General features: G+C 32.5%; 1 long non-coding RNA gene across 1 annotated transcript; it reads right to left on the minus strand.

Moving 5' to 3' along the window:
- Nucleotides 1-3,068: 3,068 nt before the first annotated feature.
- LOC148784582 (uncharacterized) lies at nt 3,069-6,963 on the minus strand. The gene is made up of 3 exons (XR_016063554.1): nt 6,829-6,963; nt 6,405-6,491; nt 3,069-3,312 (listed from the first exon to the last, which is right to left on the minus strand). It is a non-coding gene; the product is annotated as an uncharacterized LOC148784582 (long non-coding RNA).
- Nucleotides 6,964-15,678: the final 8,715 nt, after the last annotated feature.

Here is a 15,678-nt window from a genome sequence, read left to right on the forward strand (position 1 = left end):
ATTTAATGTAATGCATATAAATTTTATCGTGATAATTTCAATATCTACTACAACAAAATTCAATTATTTCTAAATTCACCATATATCGGAGTTATTAGTTAATATATCATATTTTAGTTTTAGATTATATTAAAATACAATATTTTGATTTATATTATCTAAGAACAAGTTTAATCAATAATTTAGTATGTTTTACTAATTTTGTAGTAAATAAATATTTAATATAATGCATATGAATTTTATTGTTACAATTTCAATATCTATTACATCAAAATGCAATTATTCACTATATATTAGAACTATTAGTCAATATCTCATAAATTTAATACGCTTTGATAATTTTTTTATAAATAAATATTTAATATAATTTATATGAATGTGTTGATGTTAGTCAAAAACTAAGTAGTGGTACGAAACTTTGGTTACTTCTCATTAAATGATTATACCAAATAATTTTTCATGGCTTCCAATTTTCTATCATCGTATTGCTTCTTTTTGGACTTTTTGTGAAAATTTTCTTCCTAATTCTTATTTAGATTTTTTAATAAAATATTTCACATGCTACAATAGTTCATATTTTTTTTAAATTCAAATATTGTTAAAAAAATTAATTGTGCTCGAGCTCGAGCTCCAGCTATTGTTAATAGTTCATATTGTTAAATTTCATATTTCTAAAAGAAGTACAATCTTTAGGCCAGAAAAAAAATAACAATCTTTATTGCCTTAGATAAAAAAAAATAAGTACAATCTTTCAGATAATATAGAGAATGCCGAAGTTCTATAAACAAAGTGTTCTAATTTACATAAAGAAAAGCCTCGAAAACCGAAGAGGCTCATACTCGGAAGACAATCCGAGACAAGTTCTTCCTTATGAAGCAAGTTGAAGACAGGTTTGTCAGGCGAAACTCTTTTCTTGATATCAAAATCACTGGAGTTGTATGATCTGCTACTTCCATTATATCAGTCGATTATCGATATTAACTTAAGCCATGCTTCGAAGGCAATTTAATGTAAGCCTGAAGAAAACAAAAGACGAGAGACATTAACAATAATGTATACCACAATTTATAATAATCTATGATCTATCCATACTCGTTTATTAAGACTCAAGGCTCTAGGGTCAATTTGGTTTTTCAGTTCTATGCTTACCGAAATAACATCGTCCCACTAAGGACGATGCGAGAAACTAAAGGTTGAAATAGGAATTTAAACACTCAACTAAAACTGTTTCACATTGATTGCTGTATTAGAGGCAGAATACCTTTGCTCATATGCTTTCATGGCAGATCCTTCCCCTATATCACAGTATGTTGAGTTCACCATCCTTTGTCTCTCAACTCGTAGCACCATGTAATATGCTTTGTTGACGAGGGGAAGAGGTTCTAGAACAAAAGTCTGACTACGAATGTTATCGTAGGAGTCATTCAAACCCATCAAAAACTGTATTAGTTGGTTCACATCGTTTTGTTCCGCCTTAGTTTTGTTGCATTTGCAAATGCAAAGGCCACATGAACACATAGCTGGTGGCATGAGGCATAATAATTCATCCCAGAGTTGTTTCAATTTTGTGTAGTAACCAGTTACACTCATATTACCATGCAGATAGAACTAATTTCGCGTTGCAGCTTGTGTAGCAGAGTTCCGTCACACTCACCGTACCTAGCTTCAAGCTCCAACCAGAGATTTCTAGAAGAACTTGCATACAGGTATGCGTTTACCAAGTCTTTGGAGATGGTGTTCAAAATCCATGTCCGTACCATACAGTCTGTAATCCTCCACTGTCTGTGCTGAAGAGTCCCAATCGCAGGCTGTAGTCCTGTGCCGTCGATAAAATGCCAACTTATCTTTGCTTTCTAAAGCTATCCTTATAGACCTACTCCAGGATAGCCAATTCCTCCCATTGAATGGAGCAGAAACCATTACTATGTGATGATTCCCAGTTCCAATTGCTATGGAAGGAAAGACAGGCGTATCAGTTGATGAGCTCGCCATTCTCATCAAATGTAAGGTTCAGATGAGTGAAATTGATCGTTCAAAGTACTTCGTATGCAGAGACCATCAAGATGATGGCTCTGATTTCATGATAAAATTAGGCATAAGCTCCATGAGTACTGGGTTATAGAGCAAGAAATGTAGAGGACTGAAGTTGTGTTTTAATTCATTCAATAAGAACTGGTACAACTTCAGTTTAAATACAGATACAAAGGCGGTGAAGAAGAAACTGTGTAACTAACTAAAACAGAAATAACAACTCAGATTCAAATCAGTTGCCACCTAAGCACTAATGCCAACTAATGAAAGTGTAAAGCACAACTAATAAAAATGTAACCAAGGAAAAACACGACTTCTTCACTGCAGAAGCAGAGTAGCAGAAACAGAGTTAGGAGAAGAAGATGTTGCAGTCTGTGAAGGAGATGGAGCTTGAGCTGAATTCAACAGGTTCTACCAATCTATTCCTCATATGTGGAGTGATGGGATACACATTAGGAACTTCTTACATTTATGGGTCGCTAGAGCAAATGCTTTACTCGTATTATATTCTTTTGACTGCAACCATAAATATGGACATGATTAGGTTAAATAGATTATTGCAAAGATCATAAAAAGACAAGACAGAAGCTGGTGAATGAGAAGTCCAATGCAAAGATCCATGTTTTAAGTGTATTCAAGGTTATTATTAGTTGGTTGTCGTGCTTCTACATGTAAATGAAATGCTTAAATTAATTGCTTTGAACTACAAATTGTCTAATATTTCTCTATTCAACTATGAATTCTAGGGATTGCTTTATTTGGTTCCATACTTGCTTAGTAAGTTGAGCTATGCCATAATGATTACATGAACCCTCATTCATGTGGTGAACTCAGCCACAAGGAGATCAACTATACTTTGATGGTGCAACACTATGTTTTACTTGTTTCTTGCAATTACTACTTTCTTGGATCCAGTGCAACGAGTTATTTGATATGCTTGATAAATAATGCTCTCTTTCCACTACTCCTGTTTAAGTCATATAGACATATTTCTAATACTTTGTAAGTGGTGTTGCGTCACATTAAAAATTGAAGGAATATAAAATAAAAAGAGGAACTTGATCACAAAGGCTTTTTCCACTGAAGACCAAAAGTACTACAAACAAAGTATTCTTTATTTACAATAGGTCAAATTTGTCCTAAAGATAATGGATGTCGATGTCCCGAAAAATAAACCGCAAGGCTTTGTGTGTGTCATGAAGCTAGTATGTTATTGTGAAGCAAGTTGACGACTGTATCATTTGGCTAACACTTGTCGGGATCATCTTCACTAGCATTACCCTGCATATAATCAACAATATCAGTATCATTTAAAGTATGTAAAGAGCAAAATGCATAATGTATCTATCTGTACACATCTATTACGATTGAAGGCTCTAGAGTTTGTATTTGGTTTTTCAATTATGTGCTTGCCAAAATAACTTCATCTCGTTAAAAATTGTGCGGGGAAATTTAAGAATTGAAGTAGGAGATTCAAACACTCAATTGTTTCACATTGACCGCTAAAAAGAATGTGCTTTTTGACACTATCTAGAACCACATGATAACCTAATGTATCTATCTCTTCCTCTCTACCATTTTTCTAACCAAAGACGCAACCTTTGTCCCTATCTAGTTATCCTCCACCGATTTTTTTTTCCATATTTTAAAATTCAAGAAAGGGTGAAACCATTGCATTTTTTCTTTGTATGCTTCAAATCCAAAAATGCACGTGATTTCTATGAAACCTTCACATTCTCAACATTCTAACTTGGAAGTAATGGGATTATGAACTTTGAGGTCAGTTTAAATGTGAAGAATGCAAGGTAATTCAGAGTTGACGCCTAAAGGGGAGATAATCCTCCACTATTTTTGTTAATTTATTCCCAAATTATTCATTGTGTTAGGTTTTATCCAATTTGCTTTTTCAAAACCTTTTGATTGTTATACATTTAAAAGTTTTGTACAAATTATACAGAAACATCATATTTGTCCATGTCGACATCCAAACTTTGCAGGTGTATCATAGTAAAATTTATTGAAAATCACTACTATGCAACCACAAATTAGTTTATTTTTGAACTTCAGAAATAAAATATTATACACTACACGGTAGAGCGGTTGTCTAGATGCCAATCTCATTGTTTATTTTTATATTATTTGTACACCTATCATCTTAAAAGATTTGTTACCACATCTTGGCTAGTAGCAATATAGGTAATGCATGTATTTCTTTAAGTATTATCAATACAATTAATTATCACAACAACAAAGTTAATTATACACTTTTTTTGAATTCTAAAGAAAAAACTTTCATTTGTTCAAAAGTAATAAATCGAATGCACTTCAAACTTCAAAGTGTTCCCAAGAATACAAAAATTGCTTTAAATGACAATAAAAATCAATAAATGATTTCTTTGAAAATAAAAACATATGACTTTTTTAGGCACTTATCCACAAACAAGTAAATGAAATACATCTATATACTTATTAAAATTGCACAAAATATTCAAACTTTGTCAATTTATATAAAGAAATTAGTGCATTTTGACACTGATTTTGAAAACATGAGTTGATAACACAAAGCACTTTACAAGAGAAACCAAATCTTAGTAAAAGAATAAAAAAGAAAACAATTTTTTTAGAAATATACTATGGTTGATTACTCAATAAAACTAAAAAAATTCCCATATCTAGTATTAATTTGTTAATTAAAAAATATTTATCAAATGTTTGAGATTACGTATATTTATAAAATTCACAAAATCTTCTTAAAAAATTTTAATTGGCATCTAGACAACCGCTCTACGCTTTAGCATAGTATTTAATTTCCCAAAGTCCACAAAATAAAATAAGTCATAGTTGGATAATATAGATTTTTCGATATTTTTCTATGATACACCTGCAAACATAAGATGTTAAACATGAACCAACATGATTTCTGTAAATTCATACAATAATTTTAAATGTATAACAACAAAAAGTTTCAAAACAAGCTCATGAAGAAAACCCAACACGACGAATTAATTAGGAATAAATTTACAAAAAAAGGGGAGATTCGTTCTCCAATTTAGGTCTCAACTCTATACTTGCACCATTCACATTTCAACAGCCTCAAATATTCCCAATCCTATTCTTTCCGAGTCAAAATGATGGTCACGTGAGTCTTTCAAAGAAATCAACACACAAAATTTGGATTTGAAGTTTACAAAGTATAAATTTAATGGTTTCAGCCTCCTTGATTTCAAAATATGGGAGAAAAGTCGGCAAAGAAGAACTAATAAGGACATTGGTTTCTTTTCGGTTAGAAATTTGACGAGAGGAATATGAAGATACACAAGTTAACATTAGGTTCCAAAATATCATCAAAAAGCATACTTTTAGCGGCCAAAATGTGTCCCAATTGAGTGTTCAAATCCAACTCAACCCTTTTGATTCCCACACAATTTTTAGCAAGACAAAGTTTTTCGGTAACACAAAATTTGCAAAACCAAATCCAAAGCCTTCAACCTTTAATAAACGAGTACACATAACCTATAATACTATTAATATGCTTCACTTGTAGAATCAAATATATGCATGCTGCATGTGTTAGGCCACCATTTTTAATTGCAGAATACGTACTTTTGGAATTTTCTAATGATGACTAGTCATATCTATATGATGCTCTTTGGGACTTGAAACATGCTAGACAATTCACAATTTTAATGGCACTAGCAAGACATAGACAATGACAATATTGCTAACAATAAGCTTGCAAATACAATAATTGCTAATAAATAATATGACATCTCTATTCAATAAAATAATTGCTAACAATAAACATGCTAATAAGGCAGAACTACGAATAAACCAAGACATAGATAAGCATATGGCTAAGCAAGAGGATAGAAGAATAAAATCAAAAAACATCTCACAATATTCTTGTGTTAAATATAGTGAAGATTCTTAAAATTTCAATGCATGCATAGATCTGAAATGTTTACTTTTAACAAATAAAATTATCATTTCGTATTTAAAGAGTGGAGATATACAGTGTAAACAAGGGAAACACGAGATATGCTCATATCAAACATACGTCAACAGAAATTTTCGCCAAAAAACTTACAGCTGCTGCAAAAATCATCATTTTCTCAAAATCCTTTCAGCCCATGAAAAATAGTCTCAGCACTTCAAATCATTACAGCCAAATGGGGAAAAGAAACAACAAAAAAATTAAAAAGACAAAGAAGACGCATGAAAATTTGTAGAAGGAATATCGATCAGTAATAGAACATATATAGAACCTGGAGCCCTTTTCTTTATTTTCTTAGTATCTCAAAGTTTGAACATCTAAAATATAAAAATGAATTAAGAAAAGGAAGAAAAGGGATGGGGAGAGTTCATGCATATACCTTGAAACATAACCTATGTGAGCAGGAGCCAAATCGTTAGTGAAGACCAGTTTTGACGAGCCTTGTTCAAGGTTTCTGTCTCCCTCTCTGAGAATATATAATGAAGAAATAACAAATTTCAGCAAGAATCCAAAGGAAAAAAAAAAAGAAAATACAGTAGCCCAGAAACATTTTCCTTACATGAATGAGAACAGGGATTGACCAGACAGTGCTCCACTGTACAAGGAAAACTCATTGGCGAAAAACCGAAGGGGAGTATTTTATAGCAGATATAACCAACTTTGCTAAAATTCATGTACTTTTACAACTCTACTTTTATTTATTTGAGGGTTAACAAGAAAGATGCAGTGATGGAAATTGTCTTGATTTTATAATGTGAAGAAAAACGTAGAACATTGAAATTAGGGCAATGAAAAGAGGTTGCCTTGACGGTGGCGGTTCATGTGTCCCCCAAGGGCTTGAGACTTGCAGAACTTGAGGGAACAAAACCTGCACTCGTAGACCTTCCCGGCCTCATATTTTCCCTCCTTAGCGCCGCTTTTCTTTTTCCTGTAGCCTCCTGCAAATATGCCAATTAAATCAACTTTGATCCGAAACTTTTTTCAAGAAAGGTAGAGAGAATCTGAATTAAGATTTTGGGGGGAATTTGTTGATTAATTGAAGATTTGAGCAAGAGAGTTATCAGTTTTATTGCACAAGCAAAATATCTTCGCAGAAGAAACAAAAATTGATATCAAAAGTTTCTGAGAAGCACAAAAACACAAGGATCAAATTCTGAAAACTGTTCCCTTTTCGTAATCCAGGGCATAAGGGAAGGGTAAGAAGATGATATATATATTATTACAGAATTTCAGAAAATTTCATTACTGATCAGTTGTAATCTTGGACAGCAGGGTTTCATCCTTTTCTTTTACTTTTTGCTTAACTTCAAGAAGATGTAATAAAAAAACTAAAGACAAAGTAATGTACCAGCAGACGAGGAGCTGTCCTCTGAGGCCTGTATACCATCTTCGGGTAAGTTATTGAGGTCTATTGGATTTCCCTCTGGTCTCCTGGAAAAACAAGAACAGAGAGAGGGAAAGTTGAGGAAAGTGATCAAAGAGTTTGAAAAGATGAAATCATAACAAATGTTAGTGTGTAATATAGAGTGGGCCAATCAACGGTAACATTTCTTTCTTTTTTTTTTTGTTTTTGTTAATTTAGAATGCTTATAAAAATTAGCCTCCAACGGTAACATTTGCTTGGAAATTCAAATTGAAAATAAATTTGAGACCGTCTTTCTTGTCTCATAATTGAAGGATTTTCCGCTAAAATAAATTTGAGAGATTTCTTTCTTTATTTTATTCAGTATTTATCAAAAAAGATATTGAATATACTTCAAAAAATAAAAGATAAAAAAAATAATATACTCCAATATTTTTAATTCTTTATCCACAAGTTGTTAGATAATATTGCTAAGATCTCTTTTGGATGAAATCTAATAGTTTTTTTTTATTTTTATCTAAAAAATATATTATATTTCATTTGGCATAATAAAACTCATTCAGATTGTCCACATTTGCGGATAAGTGGCGCTTAAGTGGATAGTCTCAATTATTTTTTTTATTATATATCGATTAAAAATTTTAATCGATCAAATCTAACAATTGTGTGAATTATATTAGTCGAATGATATATTATAAAATATAAATTAATATATTAAAATCATAAAATTATGAAATCTAAATTACAAAAATCCTCAAAATGATGGTAAAGTGAATATTTAAGTTAAGAATAAAATATTTTTTTTTTCGGATAATTAAAAAGAACAGTGTGGTACTATCTCATATTTTAATTGAACATTTAAAATACACCATCAATTAGAATTATTAATTACTATCTCATATTTTAGTTTTAGATGATATTAAAATATGATATTTTAGTTTATATTATCCAGAAATAAACTTAATCAATAATTTAGTACATTTTGGTAAACTTTTTTGTATATAAATATTATATATAATTCATATAAATTTTATCATTATAATTTCAATATCCACTGCAACAAAATGCTTATATTTCAAAATTTTCACCATATATTATAATTGTTAGCCAATATATTATATTTTTTAACTTTAGATGATATTAAAATACGGTATTTTGCTTTATTTTATCTAAAAACAAGCTTAACCAAGAATTAGTATGTTTTGATAATTTTTTTTGTAAGTAAATATTTAATATAATGCGTATGAAACTTTATCGATATAATTTCAATATCCACTAAAACAAAAATACATTTATTCACTATATATTAGAATTATGTCAACATCTTATATTTTAGTTTTAGATGATATTAAAATGTGGTATTAAAATGTGGTATTTTAGTTTATATATATGATCTCAAAACAACAAGCTTAATGATATTATTTATCCACTAATGGAGAAAACTCGTTAAAGAGAAAATTAAACCGAACGAAAGTTCGAGTTACAATAAAAACATGGAATATTTTCAGATTCTGAAAATACAGATTAGGGAATTTCTCATGAAAATTCCTGATAAATGTCACAATGATCCCAAGAGGATTGATCCAAAACTTCTCACGCCAGAAGAAGAACGTGAATGGCTGAGAAATTTTGAAGTTCGACAAAGACTACCAGGAAATACGGTGAGGCATTTACACTCCACTCAAGGCCATGGTAGAATCACAACCAAGAGAAGCGGACGGGTAAATTCCAGCATAATTAGAGTTCCAAAATTATGATTAAAGGAACTAACTGGAAAGAACTCGATTCGGACACATCAAAGATCTCCCAAGATTTGAGAGACATACAGAAGACAGTTCAAAACTATGGACATAGGTTAATTCATATACCTATGAAAATAGAATCTTTGAGCCAGAAGGTGGACGAGGTCTTTGAGATCTTCCCATATCTACACAAGGACATTACAGATCTGAAGGCAGAAGTTGCAGATCTAAAGAGAAACTAAAGGGAGAGCCCTGAGACCTCAAAATTCAAACAAGAGCGAATCAGGGACGCCCTTGGGACAATACCTCTTTTATATCAAAAGGGAAGGCCACGGAGGTTCCAAAATCGAAATCCAGAGAAGATCTAATCACTGCACTATAAAATAATGGAGGTAACAAGAGCAGATCTATTAGATCTACCAAAATCGGTAGAGTCCTTTTCCCAACTCGGGATTGTGGACTTAGTCAATAACCAAATGAATGAAGTCACTCCAGCACTACCACTGCCGAAGGAAAGCACATGTTCCAATGATCCTCCACAGGATCATCTGATGAGAGAGAATGCGGATTTCCACACTAATGTCACCCCAACTTTTGTGGGAACCAAGCTAAATGAAAGTTCAGGAAGAAATCCGAGAAGAGCGCCTGAAAATACACCTTGGGCGAGGACCATCTCCAGCCCTTGAATCTATATGTTGCTATACTTAACCTAGATTTTATCGAAATCTAAAGTATCGAGAAGTTCATAGATGAATGGGTTGCAGTCATTAAGAGAACAACAACTACTTTAGAACTTAACAATAAAGATTGAATGGCGAGCCCCTTCTCTATATATATATATCTATTGGTATGTTATATGATCAATATAAGAAAGATATTCTGCAGCTTATTTTGATTCAGGATCAGGAATTTACACGAAAAAACCTAGAGTTTTCTCTAAGGAAGCACGGGAAACCTTAGCCGTTATTGTAGTCAGGGATTTTTTTACAAAAAATTCTGATACTAAATAAGAGAATACAAGAAGTCAAAATCATGATCGGTGGAGCATCTAGATCTCCCTGGTTTAGGGTAAAAACACTCCTATTTACTTTCATAATACAGGTGCTGATATCTTGCTAAGTAATAATTTCATTCAAATATTTGCAAAATATATGTAGGATAGAATCTGTTAATCTTTACTACTAACTGTGGTAGTGAGATATAGGTGTTGCAAAGAGAAAAGGCATTTAACAGGATAATGCTTATAAATTTTCGCAACAAACGTGGTGATTTTGATGTCGGATTAACACATCAAAAATTGCAAGATAAGAGAAAGTTTGGTAAGATTATTTTATCTTTCAGGCAAGATAGACTCGTAGATAGCGATAGCTTCTATAAGAAATCCGAAGAGGAAATTAGGAACTTTAAGGAAGCACTACTGAAAACGAAATCGTTAGATATCAGCGAGGAAAGCAGACTTTTTCTTGAGAATATCAAGACGCTCATCGAGAGGAACTTCAATGAAAACCCTCTGTCATGGTGTGATAGGAATAAGATCAAAGCTACTCTGAAGGTCAAAGAAGAATGCAAGTATGAGTACGTTTGATATAAACCTATCCAGATGAATGTGGAAGACAAGAAAGATAAGCAGATAATTATCAAAGAGCATATCAATCTTGAACTCATCGAGCCTGGAATCTCTACCCACAACAGCCCTAGATTTCTGGTTAGAAACCATGGGAAGATAAACGAAATGAGATTGATGAGCCGGCTGTTAAGCAGATTCACGTGAATTTATATAACGGTGAGATTGAGTTGATGGAAAAAATACGATATCACCTTCTAGTAAGCAAATTAAAAGAAAGAGAGTTTAATTGGTTGTTTTACAGTGAGTTGGATATGTGGTGCAATGCAGCTGATTATGTTGGAATTAAATTAATTGTATTCCATGCATGTTGCTTACTTATCTTGTTTGGGGTTGTATTTGATATACATATATAGATAGGGCTGGTTATTTACTTACTGAATGGCAGGCTCATTCCTATGCTGACATTTTCTTTCAGAAATAGACTTTGAGGTGTCAACCTGTTGAAAATTAGGTCACCACGCTATACTCAGTCAGGTCGGGCCAGTATGCAGTTTTCAACTATTTATCAGTTAGAGTATAAATCGTAATTCATTTGTATAGAGAGAACGTAACCGTGGGGATTACTTGTGGTGTTTGATATGTATATATAATGTTGTGGGTTGGTTATGCATGTTATTATATTGGAATTACGTATGCATATTGATTAGATAATTATGTGCATATTTATATATATGGATAAAGGGGTTACTATAAGTATGACGTTTAGGGATGATGTAGCCCTAGTAGCGTTAGGGGGTGCTACATTAGGTGGTATCAAAGCAAGGATTAGATTTTCTAGGGATAGTAGATGAATGCGATATTATACGTGAGGTAAATATTAGAAATCTACTTACATATGCGTATTTCATATACGATGGAAGCGTAAAGGAAAAACACTGTTGGTCCAACTGAGTCATTAGAGTTTGTGAAGGGTTATGATTCTGGATCAGAACATCGAGGGTTAGAATTCCAAAATAGAAATACCCCACAACCAGAAATGGACCCCTTTATGCAACAATTTCTAGAAATGATCAGAGGATGGCTCCACTGCCACAACCCCAACCACAGGATGCAGTTATTGAAAAAAATTATGAAATAGTGACGAGACAAGGGGCGATGGTATTTGCAGGTACAACTGATCCTGCAGAAGTAGAAGAATGGCTGAGAAACACGGAAAGGGTGTTGGACAGAATTGAGTGTACTTCTGGGTAAAAGTTGAGGTACGTAGTGTCCTTACTGGAGAAGGACGCCTTAGACTGGTGGGAAACAGTTCCAAGGAGCAAGAACCAGCCTGTCACTTTGAAGTGGAATGACTTTTTGAAAGAATTTACTGACAAATATACTCCACCAGTCTACAAAAACCGTAAGAAAGTTGAATTCCTTGAATTAAAGCAGAATGGTTTATCGGTTGTTGAGTATGAGTTGCAATTTGTGAGATTGTCAAAATATGCTCCCGAAAAGGTGAGTATCGATGTAAATAAGTATTTAATTTTATGCATATAAAATTTATCGTGGTAATTTCAATATCTACTACAACAAAATTCATTTATTTCTAAATTCACCATATATTGGAGTTATTAGTTAATATATCATATTTTAGTTTTAGATTATCTTAAAATTGAATATTTTGATTTATATTATCTAAGAACAAGTTTAATCAATATTTTAGTATGTTTTACTAATTTTGTAGTAAATAAATATGTAATATAATGCATATGAATTTTATTGTTGAAATTTCAATATCTATTACATCAAAATGCAATTATTCACAATATATTAGAACAATTAGTCAATATCTCATAAATTTAATACGTTTTGGTAATCTTTTTGTAAATAAATATTTAATATATGAATGTGTTGATGTTAGACAAAAACTAAGTAGTGGTATGAAACTTTGGTTACTTCTCATCAAATGATTATACCAAATGAATTTTCATGGCTTCCAATTTTCTTTCATCGTATTGCTTCTTTTTGGTCTTTTTATGAAAATTTTCTTCCTAGTTCTTATTTAGATTTTTTAATAAAATATTTCAAATGCTACAATAGTTCATATTTTTTTAAATTAAAATATTGTTAAAAAAAATTAATTGGGCTCAAGCTCCAGCTCCAGCTCGGCACGTGTGCATTGAGCTCGAGCTCCGGCCAATTTTTTTCTGGCTCGCTGAGGTCGGTTCGGTTGCAGCCCTAGTTCTTGTTAGTGTCGAAAAATGTATATATAAATAAGAAACTCGTATTATTTTACTATAAATTTCTTTACTTTTAACTCATGTTAGATAAAATTAATAAAGATTATTATGTAAAAAAGCGTTAAAGAGGTATTTTTGAAGTCTCGGACTTCTTGATGCCGTAAACAAATAAACTTAACGAGCTCGTATATTTTATAAACCAATATTGTGAAGCATACATAAATCTTACAATTAAAAACATATGCATACAATTCCTCAAAATTTAGATATTTTCTTTGTTATTATTTTAATACTCTTACCTCATGAAAATTAAGATATTTCTCAATTTTATTGAATTTTCTATTCTTTCCATTCAATATAAATTTCATATTTCTAAAAGAAGTACAATCTTTGGGCTAGAAAAAAAAATAACAATCTTTATTGCCTTAGATAAAAAAAAACAAGCACAATCTTTCTTATAGTACAGAGAATGCCGAAGTTCTATAAACAAAGTTTTCTAAAATACATAAAGAAAAGCCTCGAAAACCCATGAGGCTCATACTCGGAAGACAATCCTAGACAAATTCTTCCTTATGAAGCAAGTTCAAGACAAGTTTGTCAGGCAAAACTCTTTTCTTGATATCAACGTCATTGGAGTTGTATGATCTGCTACTTCCATTACATCAGTCGATGATCGATATTAACTTAAGCCATGCTTTCGAAGGCAATTTAATGTCAGCCTGAAGAAAATAAAAGATGAGAGACATTAACAGTAATGTAAACCACAATTATAATAATCTATGATCTATCCATACTCGTTTATTAAGACTCAAGGCCGTAGGGTTTATTTGGTTTTTCGGTTCTATGCTTACCGAAATAACATCGTCCCACTAAGGACGATGCGAGAAACTAAAGATTGAAATAGTAATTTAAACACTCAACTAAAATTTTTTCACATTGATTGCTTAAAAAAATGAATTTTGACATCATCCAGAACCAAAGTTGTGTATCTGTCTCTTCCTCATTGTTATTTTCTAACGAAAAAGAAACCTTTGTCCCTATCCATTCCCTATCTACCAATTTTTTCCCATATTTAAAATTCAAGAAATGACAAACCATTGTATTCAAGAAATTTTATTGCAGTGCTCACAGAGGAGACTACGTTTATCCACAGGTCCCTTGTGTAGCATGAATTGTCGAGGCCCTGTATTAGAGGCAGAATACCTTTGCTTATACTTCCTCTATATCAGAGTATTCTGAGTTCACCATCCTTTGTCTCTCAACCCGTAGCACCATGTAATATGCTTTGTTGACGAGGGGAAGAGGTTTTAGAACCAAAGTCTGACTACGAATGTTATCATAGGAGTCATTCAAACCCATCAAAAACTGTATTAGTTGGTTCGCATCGTTTTGTTCCGCCTTGGTTTTGTTGCATTCGCAAATGCAAAAGCCACATGAACACATAGCTGGTGGCATGAGGCATAATAATTCATCCCAGAGTTGTTTCAATTTTGTGTAGTGACTAGTTACGCTCATATTACCTTGCAGATAGAACTAATTTCGCGTTGCAGCTTGTACAGCAGAGTTCCGTCACACTCACCGTACCTAGCTTCAAGATCCAACCAAATATTTCTAGAAGAACTTGCATACAGGTACGCGTTTACCAAATCCTTGGAGATGGTGTTCAAAATCCATGTCCGTACCATACAGTCTGTAATCCTCCACTGTCTGTGCTGAGGAGTCCCAGTCGTAGGCTGTAGTCCTATGCCGTCGATAAATGCCAACTTATCTTTGCTTTCTAAAGCTATCCTTGTAGACCTACTCCAGGATAGCCAATTAATCCCATTGAATGGAGCAGAAACCATTACCATGTGATGATTCCGAGTTCCATTTGCTATGGAAGGAAAGGCAGGCGTATCAGTTGATGAGCTCGCCATTCTCATCAAATGTAAGGTTCAGATGAGTGAAATTGATCGTTCAAAGTACTTCGTATGCAGAGACCATCAAGATGATGGCTCTGATACCATGGTAAAATTAGGCATAAACTCCATGGGTACTGGGTTATAGAGCAAGAAATGTAGAGGACTGAAGTTGTGGTTTAATTCATTCAACGAGAACTGGTACAACTTTAGTTTAAATACAGATACAAAGGCGGTGAAGAAGAAACTGTGTAACTAACTAAAACAGAAATAACAACTCAGATTCAAATCAGTTGCCACCTAAGCCACTAATGCCAACTAATGAAAGTGTAAAGCACAACTAATAAAAATGTAACCAAGGAAAAACACGACTTCTTCACTGCAGAAGCAGAGTAGCAGAAACAGAGTCTTCTTCAATATCTATTACATCAAAATGTAATTATTCACAATATATTAGAACTATTAGTCAATATCTCATAAATTTAATACGTTTTGGTAATCTTTTTGTAAATAAATATTTAATATAATTTATATGAATGTGTTGATGTTAGACAAAAACTAAGTAGTGGTATGAAACTTTGGTTACTTCTCATCAAATGATTATACCAAATGATTTTTCATGGCTTCCAATTTTCTTTCATCGTACTGCTTCTTTTTGGTCTTTTTGTGAAAATTTTCTTCCTAGTTCTTATTTAGATTTTTTAATAAAATATTTCAAATGCTACAATAGTTCATATTTTTTTAAATTAAAATATTGTTAAAAAAAATTAATTGGGCTCGAGCTCGAGCTCCAGCTCGGCACGTGTGAATTGAGCTCGAGCTCCGGCCAATTTTTTTCTATCTCACTGAGGTCGGTTC

Source organism: Sesamum indicum, linkage group LG13 (assembly GCF_026168435.1).
Source record: "Sesamum indicum cultivar Baizhima isolate 11 linkage group LG13, ASM2616843v1, whole genome shotgun sequence".
In the NCBI taxonomy this organism is placed as follows: Eukaryota; Viridiplantae; Streptophyta; class Magnoliopsida; order Lamiales; family Pedaliaceae; genus Sesamum; species Sesamum indicum.